General features: G+C 43.9%; 1 pseudogene; it reads left to right on the forward strand.

Moving 5' to 3' along the window:
• The window catches only part of LOC147092649 (NACHT, LRR and PYD domains-containing protein 3-like), a 68,883-nt pseudogene extending 49,877 nt beyond the window's left edge, over nucleotides 1-19,006 (forward strand).
• The last annotated feature ends 6,264 nt before the right edge of the window (nucleotides 19,007-25,270 follow it).

The following is a 25,270-nucleotide window of genomic DNA, read 5'->3' on the forward strand; positions in this document are numbered from 1 at the left end:
TGGAGCAGGCTCGAGGGGCCGATTGGCCTACTCCTGCTCCTATTTCTTATGTTCTTATGAAATGCTGGTACCCAGAGCGAACAGCTGTTGTACTGATGGGGGAGGAGGGACTTACTATCATGCTTAATAAGGCAGTGTTCTCCTTATTTTAATATTTCCATCTAACCCTCCCATTAATATTATATTTCTTACAGATCATCAGAACCTTGGAACGCCTGTCACCACCATGGCTGAAGGTCCAGACTGGGAGGAAGACTTTTCAGTGAGCCCGATGAGGAGCAGGAGCAGGAGCAGGAGCATGCCCATGATCAGAAGCATGGACACAGGTAGGTTCAGAAAATACTTTAAAATGTAATTTCTGTCCTGACAAAGGGTCCAGATCTCGTGCAAGAAGCTGCAGCTCACAAAGGAAGAGGGAACAGGACAGGTGCTCAGTAGAAAGAGGGAAGTAAGTGACCATCTAGAGGGGCATCACAGTCAGAGCTGGAGGGAGCCCCGAAGTACTGGAACTACCCAACAGATACCTGGTATTGGGGACTGTAAGTTGGATCGAGGCAGTGACTCAGAGGAGGGTCTCCGTGAGCAACAGTGGCACCAGTGAGCAGGAGGCCACCCCGAGTGTGGTGGGGGTGAGGCAGGTGGGACACAGGAAAAGGAGATGAGTAGTGGTGGGAGATTCTATAGTCAGGGGAATAGACAGATTTGTCTGCAGCCCTGAGCACGTGCCGAATGGTAAGATGCCTCCCTGGTGCCAGAGGAAAGAACAGCCTGGAACAGGTGGAAACAACTCTGAGAAGGAAAGGAGAGCAGAAATTACCCATGGTCAGAATCAGTAACACAAATAGAAATACGTTTATACAGGGAATATTGAGACTGAGGCACTAGACTAAAGACAAGGCCTCAAGGTGGTGATCTCTGGATTGTTTTGCACTTGGCTGCTTAATGAGGGAAATATGAGGCAGGTCAATGTGGGGATGCTTGACTGGAGCAGGAGGGAAGGGTTCACGTTCTTGGGGCTCTAGAGAGAGTTCAGCGAGAAGGGAAGGGTCGGCCGCGATCTGAACCCAACAACAACAATGGTTTTACAGAATAGGTGAATGGAGCAGTGGGAAGGGTTTCAGCTGATATGACTGTAGGGTGGAAAATATCCGCTTCTGAGACTAGAGAGCAGAATTAATGAAACTGTTGGAGCGGAAACAGAATTATTATGAAATATTGAAAAATTATTAGCAGTATAAAGGAAGATTGTTTTCGAGTCGTGAGAGATGAAGTGACCCGGTGTCAAAAATTAATGTAAAATAAAAAACCGTCAACATTCCAAAAAATTGGATTTAGGATTGACTGTTATGACCGTAAATGAACAAATCATTCCAAAGACATTTGGAAAGTCAGAGGCATGATAAGTGATTTACTGTCTATTGGACAGGGCCTGGGATTTCACTGCACTAAGAGAAATGTTCCTGGTCATAACATTTTGAGGAGAGAGAAAAATAATTGTGGATGTCAGAATTAATAAAGGCTTGATGGACAGCGCTAGAACAACAAAACACTTGCATTTCTATAGCAGCTTTAACGTAGTAAAACGTCCCAAGGCGCTTCACAGGAGCGTTATCAAACAAAAAGTGACAGCGAGCAACATGAGATATTAGGACAGGTGAACAAAAGACTCTTCAAAGAGGTAGGTTTTAAGGAGTATCTCAAAGAAGGAAAGAGATGTTTTGAACACAAGGATGTTCCTGGGAGCTATATTAAGATAGAATCCACGCATTTTAAATGAAAATAGGGAACTGGAACTATTACATGTATTGAATAATTCGTTCAAAAAAGGTGTCATGCCAGAGGACTAGTGGATGCTTAACATTATACATATATTTAAGAACGGAGATAGAACATATCTAGGAAACTATAAACCAGTCAGCTTAAACTCAGTAGTAGGAAAAATAATGGAATCCGCACTAAAAGAGAAAACAGAAAATCATCTGAAAACCAAATATACAATAATGAATAGTAACCATGGATATCAAATGGGAAAATCTTGCTTGACCAGCTTCATTGAATTTTTGAAGAGGGAACAGAGAGAGTAGACAGGGGTAATGTACAGTATATGTAATATAGCTAGATTTCTAAAATGCCTTTGTTAAGGTACCACATAATAAACTAATGAATACAGTGAGAGCATGCGGATTTGGGGGACAAGTAGCAGAATGAATAGCGAGATGGCCGCAAGACAGAATTCAGAGAGTAGGGATAAAGGGTAGCTCTTCAGTGTGGCAGAAGGTGGATAGTGGTGTTCCTCAAGGATCAGTGCTGGGACCACTGTTGTTCACAATTTAATTTAACGATTTAGAGTTTGGAATCTAAAACACAATTTCTAAGTTTGTGGACAACATCAAATTGGGAGGGATTGTCACTATTGAGGAGGACTGCAATAAATTACATGAAGACATTAATAAACATGCAGAATGGGCATGTAAGTGGCAAATTAATTTCAAAATTGATAAGTGATGTATTACATTTTGGTAAGAAAAGTAAGGAGGTCACATATTATTTCGAAAATAAGAAACTATATGGGGTAGAGGAAGCCGGTTCTTTTATAGGAGTATGAGCAGCTAGGGGTCAAATTAAAAAACAGAACCGCAATCTGTGGATTATTACCTGAGCCACGAGCGAATTTGGCTAGGACAAATAAAATTAGAGAGTTAAATGCGTGGCTCAAAGACTGGTGTGGGAGAAATGGGTTTTGCTTCCTGGGGCACTGGCACCAATACTGGGGCAGGAGGGAGCTGTTCCGTTGGGACGGGCTTCACTTGGCCAGTGCTGGGTCTAGAGTCCTGGCGGATCATATAACTAGGGCAGTAGAGAGGGCTTTAAACTAACGAGTGGGGGGGAGGTTCCGAGAGAGCAAATAATAAAAATGACAACAGAGAAGGTCATAGACTTAGGTAGCAGCGGGGAAATTAAAAACCAGAGCGTGCCAGGAAGGGGCAGAAGGTATGGAGTAAAAGGTAAAGTAATAATAAGGGCAAAAGCAGGAACTAAGTGTCAGAAAACATATTTGAAAGTTCTCTATCTGAATGCACGTAGCATTCGTAACAAAATAGACGAGTTAATGGCACAAATAACTACATATGGGTATGATCTTGTGGCCATTACAGAAACATGGCTGCAGGGTGACAATGCCTGCGAATTAAACATACCAGGTTATTTAACGATCAGGAAGGACAGGCAGGAAGGAAGGGGAGGTGGGGTGGCTATGTTAATAAAGGAAGGAATCACTGTAATACAGAGAAATGATATTGGGTCAAAAGATCAGGATAATGAAACAGTTTGGGTGGAGATAAGGAATAATAAGTGGAAAAAAACACTAGTGGGCATAGTCTATAGGCCTCCAAACAGTTGCAACTCTGTTGGACGGAGTATCAATCAGGAAATAGTTGAGGCTTGTAATAAGGGAACATCTATAATTATGGGGGATTTTAACTATCATATTAATTGGACAAATCAAATTGGGCAGGGATGCCTTGAGGATGAGTTCATTGAGTGTATTAGGGATGGGTTTCTTGAGCAGTATGTAACTGAACCGACCACGGGGCAAGCAACCTTAGATCTGGTCCTGTGTAACGAGACAGGATTAATTAAAAATGTCCTAGTAAAGGATCCCCTTGGAATGAGTGACCATAACATGGTTGAATTCCATAGTCAATTAGAAGGTGAGAAGGTTGCATCTCAAACAAGCGTGCTAAGCTTGATTAAAGGAGACTATGAAGGTATGGGAGCGGAATTGAGTAGAGTGGATTGGGAAAATAGATTAAAGGATAAGACGATACATGCTCAGTGGTGTACATTTAAGGAGTTATTTTACAACTTCCAAAAAATATATATCCCACTGAGAAGAAAAGGGTGGAAAAGAAAAGACAGCCATCCGTGGCTAAGTAAAGAAATTAAGGATAGTATTCGACTAAAAACAAGGGCACATAAGGTAGCCAAATCTAGTGGGAGGATAGAGGGTTGGGAAAACTTTAAAAGACAGCAAACAATAACAAAAAGATTGATTAAGAAAGGGAAGATAGATTATGAAAGTAAATTAGCAAAAAATATAAAAACAGGTAAGAGATTTTATAGTTATATAAAAAGAAAAAGGGTGGCTAAAGCAAATGTTGGTCCCTTAGAGGATGAGACCGGGAAATTAATGGTGGGAAATATGGAGATGGCAAAAACACTGAATGAATATTTTGTATCAGTCTTTACAGTAGAAGACACTAAGAATATCACAACACTGGACAAACAGGGGGCTATATGGGGGTGGGAGCTAAACACGATCAAAATTACTAAAGAAGTGGTACTCGGTAAAATAATGGGACTCAAGGCGGATAAATCACCTGGACCTGATGGCTTACATCCTAGGGTCTTGAGGGAAGTGGCGGTAGGGATTGTGGATGCATTAGTAATAATTTTCCAAAATTCCCTGGACTCAGCAAAGGTCCCGGCAGACTGGAAAACTGCTAATGTAACACTGTTATTTAAAAAGGGCAGTAGACAGAAGGCTGGAAACTATAGACCGGTTAGCCTAATATCTGCGGTAGGTAACATTTTGGAGTCCATTATTAAGGAGACAATAACAGGACATTTGGATAATCATAATTTAATAGGACAAAGTCAGCATGGTTTTATGAAGGGGAAGTCATGTTTGACAAATTTGCTGGAGTTCTTTGAGGAAGTAACAAATAGGGTGGATAAAGGGGAACCAATGGATGTAGTGTATTTAGACTTCCAAAAGGCTTTTGACAAGGTGCCACACAAAAGATTATTGCTTAAGATAAAAAATCACGGGATTGGGGGTAATATTCTGGCATGGATAGAGGATTGGCTATCTAACAGAAGGCAGAGAGTTGGGATAAATGGTTCATTCTCAGACTGGCGATCAGTAACTAGTGGTGTTCAGCAGGGGTCAGTGCTGGGTCCCCAACTCTTTACAATCTATATTAACGATTTGGAGGAGGGGACCGAGTGTAACATATCAAAGTTTGCAGATGATACAAAGATGGGAGGGAAAGTAGTGAGTGAGGAGGACATAAAAAACCTTCAAGGGGACATAGACAGGCTAAGTAAGTGGGTAGAGATTTGGCAGATGGAATACAATACTGGGAAGCGTGAGGTTATGCACTTTGGCAGGAAAAATCGTAGAGCAAGTTATTATCTTAATAGCAAGAAACTGGAAAGTATTAAAGTACAAAGGGATCTGGGGGTTCTGGTGCAAGAAACTCAAAAGGTTAGTATGCAGGTGCAGCAAGTGATTAAGAAGGCCAATGGAATGTTGGCTTTCATTGCTAGGGGGATAGAATATAAAAATAGGGAGGTGTTGCTTCAGTTGTACAAGGTATTGGTGAGACCGCACCTGGAATACTGCATACAGTTTTGGTGTCCATACTTAAGAAAAGACATACTTGCTCTCGAGTCAGTACAAAGAACGTTCACTCGGTTAAACCCGGGGATGAGGTGATGGACATATGAGGAGAGGTTGAGTAGATTGGGACTCTACTCATTGGAGTTCAGAAGAATGAGAGGCGATCTTATTGAAACATATAAGATTGTGAAGGGGTTGGATTGGGTGGATGCGGGGAGGATGTTCCCGATGATGGGTGAATCTAGAACTAGGGGGCATAGTCTTAGAATAAGGGGCTGCTCTTTCAAAACTGAGATGAGGAGGAACGACTTCACTCTGAGGGTGGTAGGTCCATGGAATATGCTGCCCCAAAAAGCTGTAGAAGCTACATCATTACATTAATTTAAAACAGAAATAGACAGTTTCCCAGAAGTAAAGGGAATTAAGGGTTACAGGGAGTGGGCAGGAATTTGGACATGAGTCTGGGTTCGGATCGGACATGGCCCTGTGGGTAGCGGAGCGGGCCCAGGGGCCGTGTTGCCTGATCCTGCTCCTATTTCGTGTGTCTAATTCTGTTAGATTCAGGAGATGGTTCTGTGATAGTAAATTGGCGGTTAGGATCAGATCAGCCATGATCTTATTAAATGGCGGAGCAGGCTCGAGGGGCTGATTGTCCTACTCCTGCTCCTATTTCTTATGTTCTTATGTTCTTATGAAAGGGATCTCGGAGTACAAATACACATCATTAAAAGTAAAGACACAGCTCAATAAGGCCATAACAAAAGCAAACGAAGCACTAGGGTTTATTTGTAGAGGGATAGAACTGAACAGTAGAGAAGTTATGCTAAACTTGTATCGAACCTTGGTTAGAACAAATTATAGTACTGTGTATAGTTCTGGTCGCCATATTATAGACAAAGCACATAGAGGCACTGGAGGAGGTGCAAAAATGATTTACAAAGATGATGCCAAAACTGCGAGGTTAGACCTATCAGGAAAGTTTGAACAGGCTGGGTCTCTTTTCATCTGAAAAGAGAGGTTGAGGGGTGACCTGATAGAATCTTTAAAATTATGAAAGGTTTTGATTCCACTTGTGGGGAAGAGCAAAACTAGAGACTATCAATATAAGATAGTCACCAAGAAATCAAATAGAGAATTCAGAAGAAACATCTTTAGCCAGAGAGTGGTGAGAATGTGGAACTCACTACAACAGGGAGTGGTTGAAGCGAACAGTATAAATTCATTTAAGGGGCGGATTGATAAGCCTATAAGGGAGAAGGGAATCGAGGGTTATGCTGATAGTCAGATGAGGAAGGATGGGAGGAGGCTTGAGTGGAGCATAAATGGACTGGTTGGGCCGAATGGCCTGTTTCTGTGCTGTATATTGTTTGCAATTCTATGTACAGGAAACTGTGTTATTCGGAGGCTAACTGTCCGGAATGTTCGAGCCACCGGCAAAATCAGGAGCCGTTTCGTTAGGTTTTTTTTCTTCTCGTTGCTTTTTTCTCAACAGTCAAGCTCTGCTAGGTCTCGCTGAAGCTGTTGCTAAGCTACAGAGACACTACAGAGAGGCTTGGACTGTTTAGAAGCCGTTGCTAAGCAACAGGGTTTGTTGACAGATACGGAGCTCAAAAGCTTCCGTATGTTTCAACATTAGCACTGGTGTGTCCGGCAGTTTTGAGGGAATGGCAACAGCTCGGTCCCGTCGGTGCAGGATAGCACAAAGTTTCCTGTAATCCATATGTACACAGTTAAGCAATAAGAAGGGAAATGGCAATGTTCTCCCTAATTTTTTTTTGGGTGCGGCTCCCTTTATCGAGCTGTGGGGCACATTCACAATTTTGCGCATGTGCCAAATCTACCACAGAAAATCCGGTAAGCGGCCTGTGCAGGATCCACAGATAGCTGCGTAGTCGTGCAGTGGAGGTGAGATAGAGGGGGAGCTGGGGATAACTCGTGGAGGGTGAAGGTTTAGGGAGATTCAAAATATTTCCTTTGATGGTGAAAGTGGAAATGTTGATGTAAGGAGGAGGATGTGGGTCCATAGTTAGAGATCACTATAGAGAAGGATTTGTATCTGAGAAAAAAGGCTGAGGTGGATAAGTCACTGGGCCCAGAGATAATGCACCCCAGGCTGTTAAAGGAAATCAGAGGGCAGATGGAAGGGACTCTGACTACAATTTTTCAATCCTCATATATCAGAAATATGCAGGTGCACTGAAAGAGACCAAACAGTGTCTCTGTTAAAATGGGAAGAGATGATCAGCGGGTAACCAGAGACTAATTATTCCGTTATTTGTGAGCAAGCTATTCGAATCTTTAATTCCAGGTTGAATTAGTGAATATTTAGAGATAAAGGGGATGCTGGAACAGATTAGCTGTAAATAAATTATATTTGACGAATTTGATGCAGCTTTTCTGAGACGTGTCTGTATAGTTAAATAGAAATGGCAACGCATTTTAATAAGGCCATACATAAAGCAAAAAAACACTGGTGTTTGATTCCAGAGGGACACAATTATAATCCAGAGAAGTTGTGTTAAAAGTGTATACAACCTTGGTTAGACCACACTTGGAGTACTGTGAACAGTTCTCCTCTCCATATTATAAAAAGGACATAGGGGCACTGGAGAAGGTGCAAAAAAGATTTCCTAGAATGATACCAGAACTGAGACATACATATCAGGAAAGATTGAACAGGCCGGTGCTCTCTTTTGAAAAGTGAAGACTGAGGGGTTACCAGATAGAGGTCTTCAAGATTATGAACGGTTTTGATAGGTAGGCATCGAGAAGACGTTTCCACTTGCGGGAGAGACAAGAACTAAGGGCAATCAATATAAGAGAGTTATTAATAAATCCAATAGGCAATTCAGAGAAATATCTTTACCCAGATAATGGTTAGCATGTGGAGCTTGTTACCACAAGGAGTAGTTGAGGGGAATAGCATAGATGTATTTAAGGGGAAGCTGGATAAACATATGAGAGAGAAAGGAATAGAGAATATGTTGATGGGGTTAGATGAAGAGGGGTGGGAGGAGGATCAAGTGGAGCATGGACCTGTTGGGTGAAATGGTCTGTTTCTGTGCTGTAAATACCTTGTAATAATTTATAGATCGATGGAATGTTGCCCATGTGGTGTGAATGGGTTTTCAGGAGATGTTTGATAATATGGTTCACAGGAGGTTTCAGTCGCTTGATATAAGAGGAAATATAGCAGCCTGGATAGAAAGTGGATAATGTGTTTAGTTTTCTCCATTTGTGTTCACAGATCCGAACTCTACAATCATTGAGTTTTTGACAAAGTGCAACGATTACCAGCTGTTCCAGTTCAAGAAATTCTACCGGGACAGACTGGAACAGGCGATTGAAGGAGGGGTGGTTGGAGTCAGCTCGTTGTTAACATACGAGAGGCATTTCACTGGACAAGAACATCGGGTAAGAGGCAGGCACACAGAATGAGTTTGGGTTATTTAAATATCACAAAACTGACAGGAAATCAGAAGAGAAGCCGGCCAAATAGGAAAGAAATAGATAAAACTGAAAATATTATGAATCTGAAACAATGATATGAAGAGATGAAAATACTCAGCGGATCCGACAGTATCTGTACAAAGGACAGGGGAACGGCTTGGGTACAACTCTTGTGTGGACTGAAAACAAAGGGAATGGTTTTAGTGGGACTGGGAAAAGGAGAGACCAGAGGCAACAGACAGGAGTTAGAGGGAGGGTCATGAGTTTACTGACCAGAGAATTACTTAAAGTAAACTGAGCGATGACAATGAATAAAGGAGAAGCATTTCAAGAACAGCCCAAAAAGGTTAATATCATTAAAATGTATGAAACCCAAACAAGGAAACTAACCCAAAACTGGCGGTTTAAAACCTGATGCCGTGCAAGTATTTCCTCCCCCTGCATCACCGGGGGTCAATTCCAACTTCGGGGCAGAGACGCAATCCAGGAGGTAGAACCTGTTGTGGAGCATCATTCCCCGGGTCAGCACTTTAGGAAATTACATTCAGGCAGCCTATACTGTTCTGTCAGTTACCTTTAATGGAATAGCACTAAATGCAAATGATACTCGGGCAGGGTATATAATGGATGGTTGATCTGCTACCGGTTGTACAGGTTGAAAAGCTAGGCAACCAAGTCTAATCCCAACCTGTTCGCTGCCCATTACCATTAATATCTCACCTAGTCTAATCCCAACCTCCTGCTCACTACCCATTCCCGTTAATATTCCATCTAGTCTAATCCCAACGTCCTGCTCACTACCCATTACCGTTAATATCCCATCTAGTCTAATCCCAACCTCCTGCTCACTACCCATTATGGTTATTATCCCATAGAGCCTAGTTCCAATCTTCTGTTCGCTCCCCATACTCTTATCTTTCCTTTTATCCACACAATAGAATTATCTATTATAAAAAAAAAAGAATCGACTTACTTTCACAACAGTTAATGGGAGTGAATTATGCTTTCTAACCACCTCATGCATAAATACATTTATCCAATTTTAACCGATTGCTTTGAAATAGCATACACATTTGCCCGCTGGCCAATCAGTAATTATTTATTTGATCATAACTCTTCAGAATCTGAAGACGTGCAGCAACTTTTCACTTATTCAGCTCACCTCTAGTGGGATGAGCCCAAAGTTCTCAAATCCCTCTCTATAACAGTAACTCCACATCCCATCTAACATCCTAGTGAATCTGCACACAGCTTTTCCATTGATTTTCCTTCATTCCTATAATGGATTACCCCAAACTGCACACAACAGAGAAAATGTTCTGCCCCTGTGCTCTTGATGTGGAACGTCACTCCCCAGTGGAACCTCAGGAAATTGAGCTCATTCAGTCTGTAATTTCCTGCCTGCTAACTTTAATGGATGGGTTTCTACTCCATCTTGGTCAAGGAGAGCATGACTAGGGGATGAAATATTGGAAGTTGAATATTTTTATACTCTTTCATTGTTTAAAATCTTTTAAATAGATGCTGCCATTTATTTAGTTTGAATTTTCCTTCAGTTAAACATTGGGAAGATTGAAGAATTGTATTCCGCCCCCACCACAAACACCATCTCACCACTTAATTTCATTCCCCTCCCCGGCCACTCTGTGAGGCTGAACCTGACTGTTCTCAACCCCGCCGTCCTATTTGCTCTCGAGCTGAGCTTCCAACACCATATTCTCCATGACATATACAGCAGGCTTCCATCTCCATAACATTACCCGCCTCCACTCCTATCTCAGCCCATCTACTGCTGAAAACCTCATCCGTGCCTTTGTCGCCTTTAAACTCAATTATTCCAATGCTCCAGTGGCCGGCATTCTGCCCACTGTAAACTTCAGCTCATCCAAATCTCTGCTGCATGTACCCTGTCCTGCCCAGGGCCCACTCAGCAATTGCTCGTGTCCTCACTGGAGCTGAGCGACGGACCTGTGAGAGGCACAGAGTCAGCGAGAGGAGAGAGAGAAGTAAAAAGTAATCGAAGTGTGCCGTCACCAGAAAGCAGGTAAGTGATTGGTAGGTGAGTATTTCTCTTTCGCTTTTTTCCCAACTTAATTTTTGTGGTTTATACTTTCTAAGGTCTCTGTTGTGTAGCAGGGAGTGCTGGTAAACAAGGGCCCTTGAGTATATCATTTAATTGTAGTGTAATTAGTGGTATTGATTTGATTTAATTTAAGTTGAATTAATTAAAGGGTAAGTCATGGCAGCACAGCTCGGCCCCGTGACATGCTCCTCCTGCACTATTTAGGAAATCAGGGACAATTCAAGTGTCCCTGATGACCATGTGTGCGGGAAGTGTATCCAGCTGCAGCTATGGACTGACCGCATTGTAACGCTGGAGATGCGAATGGATATATACTGGAGTATTTGCGATGCTGAGCACATCGTGGATAACATGTTTAGGGAGTTGGTCACACCGCAGGTAAAATCTGCAAAGGCAGGAAGGGAATGGATGACTACCAGGCAGAGGAGTAGGCGCAGGCAGGTAGTGCAGGGGTCCCCTGTGGCCATCCCCCTTTCAAACAGATATACCACTTTGGATATTGTTGAGGGGGATGGCGTATCGGGAAAGGCAGCAGCAGCCGACTTCCTGGCACCATGGGTGGTTCTGCTGCACAGGGCGGGAGGAAAAAGAGCAGGAGAGCTATAGTGATAGGGGATTCTATAGTAAGGGGAATAGATAGGTGTTTCTGCGGCCGCAAACAATACTCCAGGATGTTATGTTGCCTCCCTGGTGCAAGGGTCAAGGATGTCTCGGGGCAGCTGCAGGGCATTCTGGAGGGGGAGGGTGAACAGCCAGTTGTCGTGGTTCATATAGGTACCAACGACATAGGTAAAAAATGGGATGAGGACCTAAAAGCTGAATATAGGGAGTTAGGTGGAAGATTAAAAATAGGACCTCAAAGGTAGTAAACTCAGGATTAGGTTACTACCTTGGCTACCAGTGCCACGTGCTAGTCAGAGTAGAAATAGAAGGGTATTTCATATGAATATGTGGCTAGAGGAATGGTGCAAGTGGGAGGAATTCAAATTCCTGCGACATTGGAACCGGCTCTGGGGGAGGTGGGACCAGTACAAACTGGACAGTTTGCACCTGGGCGGGACTGGAACTGAAGTCCTAGGGGGAGTGTTTGCTAGTGCTGTTGGGGAGGGTTTAAACTAAAATGGCAAGGGGATGGGAACCCGTGCAGGGAGACAAAGGAAAGGGAAGCAAGGATAGAAACAAAAGACAGGAAGGAGGAAAACAAAAGTGGAAGGCAGAGAAATCAAGGGTGTAAATCAAACAGGGCCGCAGTAAGTAATATTTCTAAAATGTCTCAGAGTGTTAAAAAATCTAGCCCGAAGGCTTTGGCCTAGAAATTCAGTGGAGCCCCAAATGGGGCGCCAAGCTCGCCTGGGCGCCGGAATTACCGCTGCGAAAGGAACAGTTGTGCCCGCCAGAAATTCAGTGGGAGCGCCCCATGAGGGACGTGGGGTGCTGCTCGAGGCGCCCCGCATCCCTCTTGGGGTGCTGAAACTGAATATCGCAGCACAACGTGCCGCAGCGGCACACACTGCGGCACGGCGCACTGCAGTACTGCAGGCCCTCCTCCCCTTCTTAAGGGGGAGGGGCCTGCACCAGCGCGATGACCGATCGCGCGTGCCGGCAAAAGAGCCCGGCACCGAAGAGAAGTGCCGGGATCTCGGGACACAGCCAGCACTGCCCGGGGGGGGTGATCAGGAGGCCGGGGATGGAGGTGCTGGCAGGCGGCCACTGAAAAAATGGCTGCCCCGCAACTCCACCTTAATTTGCGCTACTACCGCCACAGGTAGGCCCCGTGAACTGGGTGCAATTTGCGATCAGCGTTACAGAGGCGGGCGTGACCAAATATTGTGATCGGGGCAGTAGTGGGGCACTGCGCACACCGATGACATCATCGGTGGTGGCGCAGCGCAACAGGCTAACGCCGCCATTAGCGCCCCGCTAAATATTGTGGGAGGCACGGCCAGTAGTGCTAAAGCCACTGAGTGCCCTCTTTAGGCGCTAACTGGTGTTGCAGCCCACCGAATTTCTAGGCCTTTGTGTCTTAATGCGAGGAGCATTCGTAATAAGGTGAATGAATTAGCTGCGCAAATAGATGTAAACGGATATTATCTAATTGGGATTATGGAGACATGGCTCCAGGGTGACCAAGACTGGGAATTCAGCATCCAGGGGTATTCAATATTCAGGAAGGACAGGAAAAAAGGAAAAGGAGGAGGGGTAGCATTGCTGGTTAAAGAGGAGATTAACACAATAGTAAGGAAGGATATTAGCTCTGATGATGTGGAATCTATGGGCAGAGCTGAGAAATACCAAGGGGCAGAAAACATTAGTGGGAGTTGTATACAGACCCTCAAACAGTAATGCTGAGGTTGGGAATGGCATTAAACGGGAAATTAGAGATGCATGCAATAAGGGCACAGCAGTTATCATGGGTGACTTTAATCTACATATAGATTGGGCTAACCAAATTAGTAACAAAACTGTGGAGGAGGAATTCCTAGAATGTATACGGGATGGTTTCCTGGACTAATATGTCGAGGAACCAACTAGAGATTAGGCCATCTTAGACTGGGTATTATGTTATGAGAAAGGATTAATTAGCAGTCTTGATGTGCAAGGTCCCTTGGGGAGGAGCGATTATAATATGATAGAATTCTTCATTAAAATGGAGAGTGAAGTAGTTGACTCAGAGTCTAGGGTCCCGAATTTAAATAAAGGAAACTACGATGGTATGAGGCACGAGTTAGCTAGGATGGATTGGGGAACATTACTTAAAAGGTTGACGGTGGATAGGCAATGGCAAACATTCAAAGACCGCATGGAGGAATTAGAGAAAATGTTCATCCCAGTTTGGCTCAAAACTAAAACAAAAAAGGTGGCTCAACTGTGGCTAACAAGGGAAATTAGGGATAGCATAAGATCCAAGGAGAGGACATATAATTTGGCCAGAAAAAGCAGCAAACCTGAGGATTGGGAGCAGTTTAGGATTCAGCAAAGGAGGACAAAGGGGTTAATTAAAAGGGGGAAATTAGATTATGAAAGGAAGCTTGCAGGGAAAATAAAAACTGACTGTAAAAGCTTCTATAGATATGTGAAGAGAAAAAGACTGGTGAAGTCAAGTGTAGGTCCCTTGCAGTAAGAATCAGGGGAATTTATAATGGGGAACAAAGAAATGGCGAACAATTAAATACATACTTTAGTTCTGTCTTCACAAAGGAGGACACAAATAACCTCCCAGAGATGTCGGGGAACATAGGGTCTAATGAGAGGGAGGAATTGAATGAAATCAGTATTTGTAGAGAAATGATGTTAGGGAAATTGACGGGCTTGAAGGCCGATAAATCCCCAGGGCCTGATAATCTACATACTAGGGTACTTATGGAAGTGGCCTTAGAAATAGTAGATGCATTGCTGCTCATCTTCCAACATTCTATAGACTGTGGAACAGTTCCCATGGATTGGAGGATAGCTAACGTAACCCCACTATTTAAAAAAGGTGGTAGAGAGAAAACGGGAAATTATGGACCATTAAATCTGACATTGGTAGTGGGGAAAATGCTAGAGCCCATTATAAAAGATGTAATAGCAGAGCACTTGGGAAACAGTGACAGGATCGAACAAAGTCAACATGGATTTACAAAAGGTAAATCATGCTTGACTAATCTAATGTAATTTTTTGAGGATGTAACTGGTAGAATAGGTAAGTGAGAACCAGTGGAGATGGTGTATATGGACTTTCAGAAGGTTTTCGATAAGGTCCCGCATAAGAGATTAGCGTGCGAAGTTAAAGTACATGGGATTGGGGCTAAGGTACTGTCTTGGATAGAGAACTGGTTGGCAGACAGGAAACAAAGAGTTGGAATAAATGGGTCTTTTTTTGAGTGGCAGGCAGTGACTAGTGGGATACCGCAGGGATCGGTGCTAGGGCCCCAGCTACTCACAATATATATAAATGTTCTAGACGAGGGAACTAGATGTAATAATCTCCAAGTTTGCAGACGACACAAAGCTGGGTGGGCGTGTGTGCTGTGAGGAGGATGCAGAGGAACTCCAGTATGATTTGGACAGATTGGTTGATTGGGCAGATGCATGGCATAATGCAGTATAATGTGGATGAATGCAAGATTATCCACTTCAGTGGCAAAAACAGGAAGACAGATTATTATCTGAACGGCAGTAGATTGGGAAAAGGGGAAGGGCAACGTGATCTGGGTGTCCTTGTGCACCAGTCGCTGAAGGTAAGCATGCAGGTGCAGCAGGAGGTTAAGAAGGCAAATGGTATGTTGGCCTTCATAGAGAGTGGATTCGAGTACAGGAGCAAGCTGCACTTGTACAGGGTCTTGGTGAGACCACACCTTGAGTATTGTGTGCAGGTTTAGTCAGCTTATCTGAGGAAGGATGTTCTTGCCATGGAGAGAGTGCAGCGAAGATTCACCAGACTGATACCTGGCATGGCAGGAATGACGTGTGAGGAGGGATTGGGTCGATTAGGCTTATATTTCCTAGAGTTTAGAATAAAGAGAGGGGATCTCATTGAAACTTATACAATTCAACAGGACTGGACAGACTTGATGCAGGAAGGATGCTCCCGATGGCGAGGGAGTCCAGAACCAGGGGTCACAGTCTAAGGGTAAGGGGTAAGCCATTTAGGACAGAGATGAGGAGGAATTTCTTCACCCAGAGAGTGGTGAACCTGTGGAATTCTCTACCACACAAGGCAGTTGAGGCCAATTAATTAAATATATTCAAGAGGAGTTAGATATATTTCTTAAGACTAAAGGGATCAAGTGATATGGGGAGAAAGCAGGGACAGGGTACTGAATTTGGATGATAAACCATGATCTCATTAAATGGCAGGACAGGCTCAAGGAGAGGAATGGCCTACTCCTGCTCCTATCTTCTATGTTTCTATGTTTCACTCACCTGTTGCGGATCCTGGTCCTTGAATGCCTCTAATATAAAATTCCCAATCTCCAATTCAAATCCACGCATGCCCTCGTCCTTCCCTATCTCTGTAACCTCCTGCACACCTACAGCAGTCCCACAACCCTACAATTATCTGTTCCTCTAACTCTGCCCTCTGGTACAACCCGCCAGCAACACCACCCCGGCTTTGCCAGTGTTGGCCGAGCATTCAGTTGCTGACGAAAGGTCAGCGAAATGAAATGTTAACTCAGTTTCTCTCTCCACAGATACTGCCTGACCTGCTGAGCATTTCCAGCATTTTCTGTTAATACAGGTAGACTATCCTTTATCCGAAAACCTCGGGACCAGCCGTGTTTCGGTTTTCGGAAAATTTCGGATTTCGGAAGGTGGGTCGGCGGGGGTCCGCGGGGGGGTTCGGCGGGGTCCGCGGGGGGTCCGCGGGGGGGTCGGCGGGTGTCGGGGTCGGCGGGGGTACACGGGGGGTCCGCGGGGGGTTCGCAGTCGTGGCTTGTCCGTCGCTGCTAGCCTGGAATGCAATGAAGTTCCGCATTTCCACCAACAGGTCATCGTGCTCGGTCGGAACAGGGGCCGGCCCCGCCGCGGGCTCAGACCTCTCGTTGCTTTCGAGCCTTTGGAAGAGAGTCAGGTGGTTCCGTGGAGGGGTCGGTGGGGGGTCGTGCGCACGACTTATGCAGACCCTCTGCTCAGCGTAAGTCAGTGGGGGTCGGGGTCGGCGGGGGTACGCGGGGATCAGGGTCGGCGGGGGTCCGCGGGGGGCTCCGCGGGGGGGTCCTCGGGGGGCCGTGCGCATGACTTATGCTGACCCTCTGCTCAGCGTAAGTCGTGCGCCACTCTGGTCATGTCGTGCGCACAACTTACGCTGAAAGAAAAAACCTTCAGTTTTTAGAGGGTTTCGGTCTTCGGAAGTTCGGATAAAAGTTAGTCTACCTGTATCGCATCCTTTTGCTTTAGCTCCATCACATTTACTTTCCATTACTGCCTTGAATCAAGGCGCTTGCAGAATTTTCAGGTCAATTTCAGAATAGAGCAGTACCCGGCCCAGTGACTGTGTTCTGTGCTCAAAGCAACTGGGAGATCCCATCACTGAGCAGATCATTTCCTTCTCATTTTCATTCTCAGTGTTTGTCTTTCACTCCACTCCTCAATACATTCATTATTATTCTTTACAGAAAGTCACTGATCTCGTGGAGCAGGGAAACCGGGCGGACAGTTCCAAACTTCTCCTAAATCTGGTGATGGAGAAAGGCTGTGGGGCCCGAAGGGTGATGTGGGAATCCTTTGTGAAAATGCGCCATGGGGTACCAAAGCTGGACAAAATACTGAAAGAAATACAGGAAATTGGTACGGTAAAATCACACTGAAGTCAAATTCAGATTTAAACACTGCAAATTTTACTATAATATTAAACAGATCTGATTCCATAAAGGTTAATTGATTTAAACAGGTTCTGATCCATTTGATTACATGAACATCGCACAAGGTTTATCCGAAATACCCAGTCACCTGAAAGGTAAGTGATGACATGGAAATTTCAAACCGTTTATTTCACACTGAGAATCAGAATGATTGACTTTGCCAATTTTTTTAGAGGTTGTCAGTATCTGGGAATCAGAATTTCAATGGCTGCAGAAACAGTAAATGTTTATTTGGATTTTCAACATTCAAATCTTCTGCAGCAATTGCAGTTACTATTCGCTCAGATGTATTTGTAAATTTGCAGATTTTAATTACTCCAGTTGATCCAGGTGCAGATTGTGATCAGTTGTAAAGCCCATACACAGCTGGCAGGATCCTGATACACTGTGAAACTCCATACACACCTTGCAGGATCCTGATACACTGTGAAATCCGATACACACCTGGCACGATCCTGATACACTGTGAAACCCCAGACACACCTGGCAGGATTTGATTCACTGAGAAACCCCATACACACCTGACAGGATCCTGATACACTGTGAAACCCCATACGCACCTGGCAGGATCCTGATACACTGTGAAACCCCATACACACCTGGCAGGATCCTGATACACTGCGAAACCCCATACACACCTGGCAGGATCCTGATACACTGTGAAACCCCTTATACACTGAGAACCACTTTCTGTCTGTTCTAATTAAAGATGTCCAACAGAAACACAAGGAAACACTGCGGGTACAAACTGAAACACTGAGAGTGAACACTATCCTAATAAAGGAGAAGGTTAAGATTTTCCAGCTGGTTGATCGATACGCTGAGCTAACGGTCATTTCAACTGTTCGAGATCGGACACTTGTAAAACATGAACTGCTGGCAAAAGGCTGAGACCATGAAGAGTGGAGAGAGAAACATCTCCGGAGAGAGCTGGAAAAAATCCGAACTGATCAATTGTTCCAGAGCAGTTTTTCCCGGAGAAAATCCAAATCTGGGTGTTCAGCAGCAGTGAGTGGAGTTCTGGGGATTGGAAAAACAACAATGGTACAAAAGATTGTTCATGACTGGGCCAGTGAGAAAATATACACACATTTTCAATTTGTTTTCAGTTTCAAATTCCAGGATTTGAACGCTATTAGTTGTAAAAGAAACCTGAGGAATCTGATATTGGATCCGTATCCTTACTTTGGGAATATTCTGGGAGAGCTCTGGAAGAACCCAGAGGGATTGCTGTTTATTTTCGATGGTTTGGATGAATTCAAGGACGGGATCGATTTTACTGACAATCGGAGTAATACAGAACCTCAGCACATGTGCACAGATCCCGAAGACTGGTGTGAAGTGTCTGACATTGTGTACAGTTTAATACAGCACAAGCTGCTCCCAGGATGTTCAGTGCTAGTGACTCGCCGCCCCACTGCATTACATTTATTGGAAAAGGCTGAGATCAGTGTCTGGGCTGAATTCCTGGGATTTGTTGGTGAAGAACGGAAGGAATATGTCACGAAGTTTTTTGAAGATCAGACGGTGGCAGAAGCTGTTTTCAAACATGTGGAGGAGAACAAGATCCTGTACACCATGTGCTCCAACCCGTCCTACTGCTGGATCCTCGGGCTGTCACTGGGCCCCTTCTTTACACAAAGAGACCGGAAACAGCAGCGAGTTGCCAAGACCATCACCCAAATATATTTACAACATTCTGAAAAACCACGGCCGAAAGATTGAAAGCCCCCGTGATGTGTTACTGAAGCTTGGTGAGATGGCCTTCACAGGAGTCTCCGAGAAGAAGATTGTGTTTAGAAATGGAGATTTGATCAAGTATAATGTGCAACCTTCCCAGTTCCTGTCTGGGTTCATGATGGAACTTTTGGAGTGAGATGATTCTGCCCAGAGCGTGGTGTACACATTTCTGCATCTCACCATCCAAGAGTTTGTAGCCGCACTCGCACAATTCCTGACTCCAGATCCCGGGGACATCCGGAAACTCCTCAGTGAAGCGCACAGCAAGGAAGATGGACGATTTGAGATATTTCTCCGTTTTGTTGCTGGTCTCTCCTCCCCACAGTCAGCTCGGACCCTGGAGGAGTTTCTCGGTCCATTTCTTCATCAAGCCACCTGCCGAGTCATAGACTGGATGAAGGAGACGTTTGAAGGACAGATTGCAAACACAGGGAGTGAAACTGGTAAAAGGAACCTCCTGAACACATTGCACTACCTGTTTGAGTCTCCAAATTATGCACTGGCTCGGGCCACAGTGGGATCAGTGGAAACACTTACATTTAGCGGATTGACATTGACCCCGATTGACTGTGCTGTCCTGTCTCATGTCATTGGACTCTGTGATACAGTAAAACACCTCGATCTACAGGACTGCTCCATTCAGTGTGAAGGACTCCAGCGGCTGGGACCCGTACTGCACAAATGCCGGGTGTTGAGGTAACTGTTTATTTGTCTCTAACTGTTGGGAGAATTGTAGAACAGTCACGGATTGTGTTGTTGCTCCGTAATGAAGGGAAACAAACATTCAGTTAAACCAGAGAAAAGCAGTTTCAACGCACATATGACCAATAATAAGAGGCTCGGTTTGTAATTCCCTAAGGACTGGAGAATCTAAAATGGATCCTTGTGAACAAGTAGGGATTTTACAGTCTTTATCGGATCAGCAAATACAGGTCACTTAGAGTCTGATAATTTAATTGCAATAAATCATATTTAATAAGGCTGGGCAGCGGAATGTAAACATAAAATATAATACAGCAGTAAAGATAAAATTAATTCAAAATGTTTTCCACATACATTATTTCAACTAGAAACAGAAAAGAAACCCGAGTTCAAATCACAGTTTGATATTTACTCCAGTACCGTGCAGGGTGTGTCTTCTCAAGGGAGAGTTGTCCTGGGTTGAGAATATTGGGGAATCGGGAATTCTTTCAGCTGTAAATGTTTACAACTGTACACAGTCCTGAACATTGAGTGAAGATTGACATTCAGGTTCTTAAACCTGCCGGTAAAAAGGTTCCAATCTAATGTGTTGTGGGGTGTGAGCCCAGAGTACAGACACACACCGGCCAGCGGTGGGGCCTCGCACATAATCTAACGTGTTGTGGGGTATGAGCCCCGTAGTGCAGACACACACCAGTCAGCGGTGGGGCCTCGCACACAGCGGGTGGCTCCTGGGTAAACCGGGGGCAGTGAACCTGGGAATTCCCCATAATCCGCCCCCTGTGTGTGAGGCCCCGCTCGGGGAGGGAACTTCCGAAAATTACCCAAAAACTGTTGGGCCAGTTACACCTGAAATAAATGTAGAGCCTGTTTAATGGGAATAAAGTGAGAGACTCCCCTCTCCTATAAGCTAGGCGCACAAGGACATTTAAAACTTGTAACGGGACAGAATAAACTCTCCTTGTTACATAAAATCCTGGGGGCGGATTTTACAGCAGCAGTTGGTGCCGTTTCACAATATAACTCACCCCGAGTTATTATACAGATTAATATAATGCACAGAGTATAAAGGACAGGGAATCACAGCTTCATCATTTAATTTGGGGAATATTGCCCCATGCAATTAAAATTCGGGATTTGAGGAGCAGCAGAAATGATACAAGTTTTACCAAAGATGACGGGGCCGGTCCCTGAGCTCCACGAGGGTAATTCTGATCATCAGGGAATGAGACTGGACTGAGGGACATTTAAAGGCTTCACACAGACAGCAGTTTATTTAATAAATACATTTACTGACAGTCCCTGAATATATGGGGAGTTGGACAGAGTGAGAATCATTCCCAGTGACAGGAAGGGGGAATTTTGCGAGGGGTTAGCGAGCGCAGTCGGTGGCGGGTCGGGAGGGAAAATTGATTTTTTCCCCAGCGGGTCGGGACCCCGCTGTCAACCCCCCGCCTCGCACCTTTCCCAAATGTGGAGTCTGTAAGCGCTGAGCAGATCCGACATGCAGCGGCAGGGGAGGCAATTCAGGTCATTATGTCCTTGTTAACAAAGCATTAACAGCTATTTTCAGCTCAACTTCAGAGTTTACCAGTGAAATAAAGAATAGATTTGCCTTTCTAATCTAGACTTTATTAACTTAAAAATCCTGTAGCTCATCTTCAACACCCAGTCCCAACTAAAGGCTGGAAAGAACTGAATTTAAGATGGACACCACAAATCACATGACATCAACTACCAATGAGATTACAGCATATATCCCAAGGCAGGAAACAAACAACCAATCACAATACTTCTTACTAAACATAAAGAATAATCACCACATTCACCCCTCCCTTTAAAATATACTCCAACCTAAATAACCTTTACAATTTATAATTAATTATTTACAACTAAAACTATGCACAGACAAAATAAAACTATTCAACATGACACAATACTAAGTGAGCAACAACAATTAGTAACATTGCACATAAGTATTAAGTATCTCTCAACTAAAACAATATAATATAATATTTCAACAATTTTAAAACATTACTATCAATTTAAAAGTCCATTTTCAATCGGTCGACCGGATATCTTGTTCGTGTCGACCTTCTCAACCTTGGTGAAATTCCTTGCCCTCCCACACCAGGAGACACAGAAGTATCTTCTGCAGGAAGGCTATCCATATCCCGGTTTTCAACGGTTTCCAGATTAGAAATCCCATCAGGAGGTAAACTGGGATGGTCATGAACATCCATCGACGGCTGACTAATAGAAGTATAATTATCTGCAGTCAGGTTGGAAATATTCGTAGTATCTGTAACAGCATCCACATTATCTGAATCATGACTATTGTTAATATCCTCAGAAGAGGGCTGGCCACCACAAGGAGCCAAGTCTTTAATTGAAACGGTACTTTCTTTCCCATCTTGGAATCGAATATGAGCATATTGGGAATTTGCCTCCAACAGATCCACCTCCTCCACTAAAGGATCATATTTTGACAATCTAACATGGCGTCGAAGCAGCACAGGTCCCTGCGTAGTAAGCCATGAAGGTACCGAATATCCCGTAGTAGATCTCCGTGGATAGTTAAAGAGCCTTTCATGGGGGGTCACATTAGTAGCCGTTGAAAGCAATGATCTAGTGGAATGCAGGGCATCAGGCAGTACCATTTCCCACTGTGTATTCTTAAGGTTCCGGGATGTCAAAGCCAACATAACTGCCTCCCAGATCACCCCATTGTATCGTTCGCACTGTCCATTACCCAGGGGATTATACGGGGTAGTTCTGCTAGTAGAAATTCCCCGACTCTGAAGGTATTCCTTCAACTGGGAAGACATAAAGAAGTTCCCTGATCCGAATGGATATACGCAGGCATCCCAAAGATGACAAAAAGTTGAGTCAGGCATTTGATAACTGTAGCAGCTGATACATCTGCGCAAGGAAAAGCAAAAGGGAACCTTGAAAACTCATCCACAACAGTAAATATATATCGGTTTTGAGTAGTTGAAGGAAGAGGCCCCTTGAAATCGACGCTCAAACGTTCAAAAGGAGAAGTAGCCTTTATAAGATGAGCTCGTTGAGGCTTAAAGAAATTCGGTTTACACCGAGCACAGATAGAACATGATGAAGTCATCCACTTGACGTCTTCAACTGAAAAGGGCAAATTCTTACTGCGTACGAAGTGTATCATCCTTGTAACCCCAGGATGGCATAAGGCATTGTGAAGATTAATAAGCGTATCTCTGTGAATCGCAGAACAATAAGCACTCGACAGCGCATCAGCAGCAACATTATCCTTCCCCGGACAATAAACTATATCAAAATGGTAACATGCCAACTCAATCCTCCACCTCATTATTTTATCATTCTTAATCTTTCCAAAATGTTTGACATCAAACATAAAGGACACAGACTTTTGATCAGTTACCAACGTAAAATGTCGCCCCGATAAATAATGCCTCCATTTACGCAGTGCTTCTACTATTGCATACACCTCTTTCTCTATTGAAGAATGCCTTTTTTCGCTATTGTTCAAGGAACGTGAGAAAAAGTCCACAGGTCTTCCATTTTGGTTCAGTGTAGCCCCAATTGCAAAACCAGAAGCATCCGTCTCAACCACAAAAGGAAGCTGCTCATCAATAGAATGCACAACTGCTCCAAGGATATCCTTTTAAAATTATCAAAACACGTCCTGGCCTCCCATGATAGAGGATATGTCGTAACCCGAATAAGAGGCCGGATCTTCTGTGAAAAATTTGCAATCCAATTAGAATAGTAAGAAAACAGTCCAACAACTCGTTGCAAAGCCTTAGAATTAGTAGGACAAGGTAAATCAATCGATGGTCACAGACGTTCTGGGTCTGGTTTAATCTTGTTTCCCGAGATAATGTACCCCAGTAGATTTACCTCAGTGGTCAAAAAGGTACACTTCTCTTTATTGAAAGTTAAACCAACTTTTTCCGCAGCTTGAAGGAATCTTTCTAAATTAGAATCATGCTCCACCCTTGATTTGCCACACACCGTGATGTCATCCAAGTATGAAAAGGTGTCAGAGAGAGAGTTATCTCTTATAAAAGCATCCATTGCCCGTTGAAAACAAGCAACACTATTCGTAACACCAAATGGTATTCGGCAAAACTGATACAGCTTTCCACCAGCCTCAAAGGCCGTATATGGTTGATCCTTCTTAACAATAGGAATCTGATGATAAGCACTCTTTAGGTCAATAGTGCTAAAAACCTTATACTGAGATACTTTATTGATAAGCTCATCAATCTTAGGCAAAGGGTATGCATCGAATTGAGTATACCTATTAATAGTTTGGGAATAGTCTATCATCATTCGTTTCTTACGTCTCTCGTTAGTCGTGCCAACTACCTGTGCCCACCAAGGCGAACAACTAGGTTCAATGATTCCTTCCAATAAGAGACGTTGAACTTCAGAATTAATAAATTCTCTATCCTGACTGCTATACCTTCTTGACTTGGTAGCAATTGGCTTACAATCCGGCATCAAACTGGAAAAAAGTGATAATGGAGAAATGGATAAAGAGGTTAATCCACAAATAGATAAAGGTGGCTTAGTCCCGCCAAATGAAAGACTGAGAGACTCATGTAACTGAAGCACATCATGACCAATCAAAATTTCCGCACAGAGATTAGGCAAAACAGATAGGCGTATATCAGTATATGTATTACCTAGAAGAATCAATTTCACAAGGCAACAACCAGCTACTTGTGAAGTGAGAGTCGTCTGAGCCATACACACCTGATAGGAAACAGGCGAAATTTTCAAATGCTTCTCCTTTACAAACTGAAGACTCATAAAACACTCGGTACTGCCCGTATCTATAAGGGCCTTCACTTCCAACCCATTAATTGGGCCGTAACTATAGCTTTGTTTAGGCCATGAGCAAATGCAGCAGAAATTGATGCAATAAACACCCTATCTAAAGGCTGAATTGTCACAGAGGAGGTAATTTAACCTAATGACTTACACACACGTGCGTAATGACCTCTCTTGCCGCATTTACTACACACAGCCTCCCAAGCAGGACACTTCAGACGAGGGTGCCGGACGTTCCCACAAAAATAACACTTCTGAATCCTAAAGGCAACAGCCGCTGAAGTAGAAACTGTTTCAGAATCTAGTAAACCACTCCTATTAAGTCCACATAATTCCTTTTCATCCGGAACTGCCGAAACCACAGTCACAGGCCGATTAAAAAGAGCATAAGAATCCGAACTTCTCTGAGCCACATCCAATGTAGAAGCTTGCTCAAAGCACTCTTAAGATCCAAAGTCTTATTTTCTAACAACCGCTGACGAATTGATCTGGACAGTAATCCATTAATAAAAGCATCCCGTACCGATTATTCCTTATATTCTTCAGCCGTCACGGCCTTATAATTACAGTTAACACTAACGCTCCGAGTGCTTGTAAATAAGTATCCGAAGATTCTCCCACCTGCTGCCTACGGGCAGATAGAAGGTGACGTGCAAATACCTCATCCTTTGGTTTAACAAAAATCTTTTCCAATGTAGAAATAGCCACTTC

The sequence above is a fragment of the Somniosus microcephalus genome, unplaced genomic scaffold, assembly GCF_052327205.1.
Source record: "Somniosus microcephalus isolate GS21.2 unplaced genomic scaffold, FLI_Smic_1.0 unresolved_chr2, whole genome shotgun sequence".
NCBI classification, from domain to species: Eukaryota; Metazoa; Chordata; class Chondrichthyes; order Squaliformes; family Somniosidae; genus Somniosus; species Somniosus microcephalus.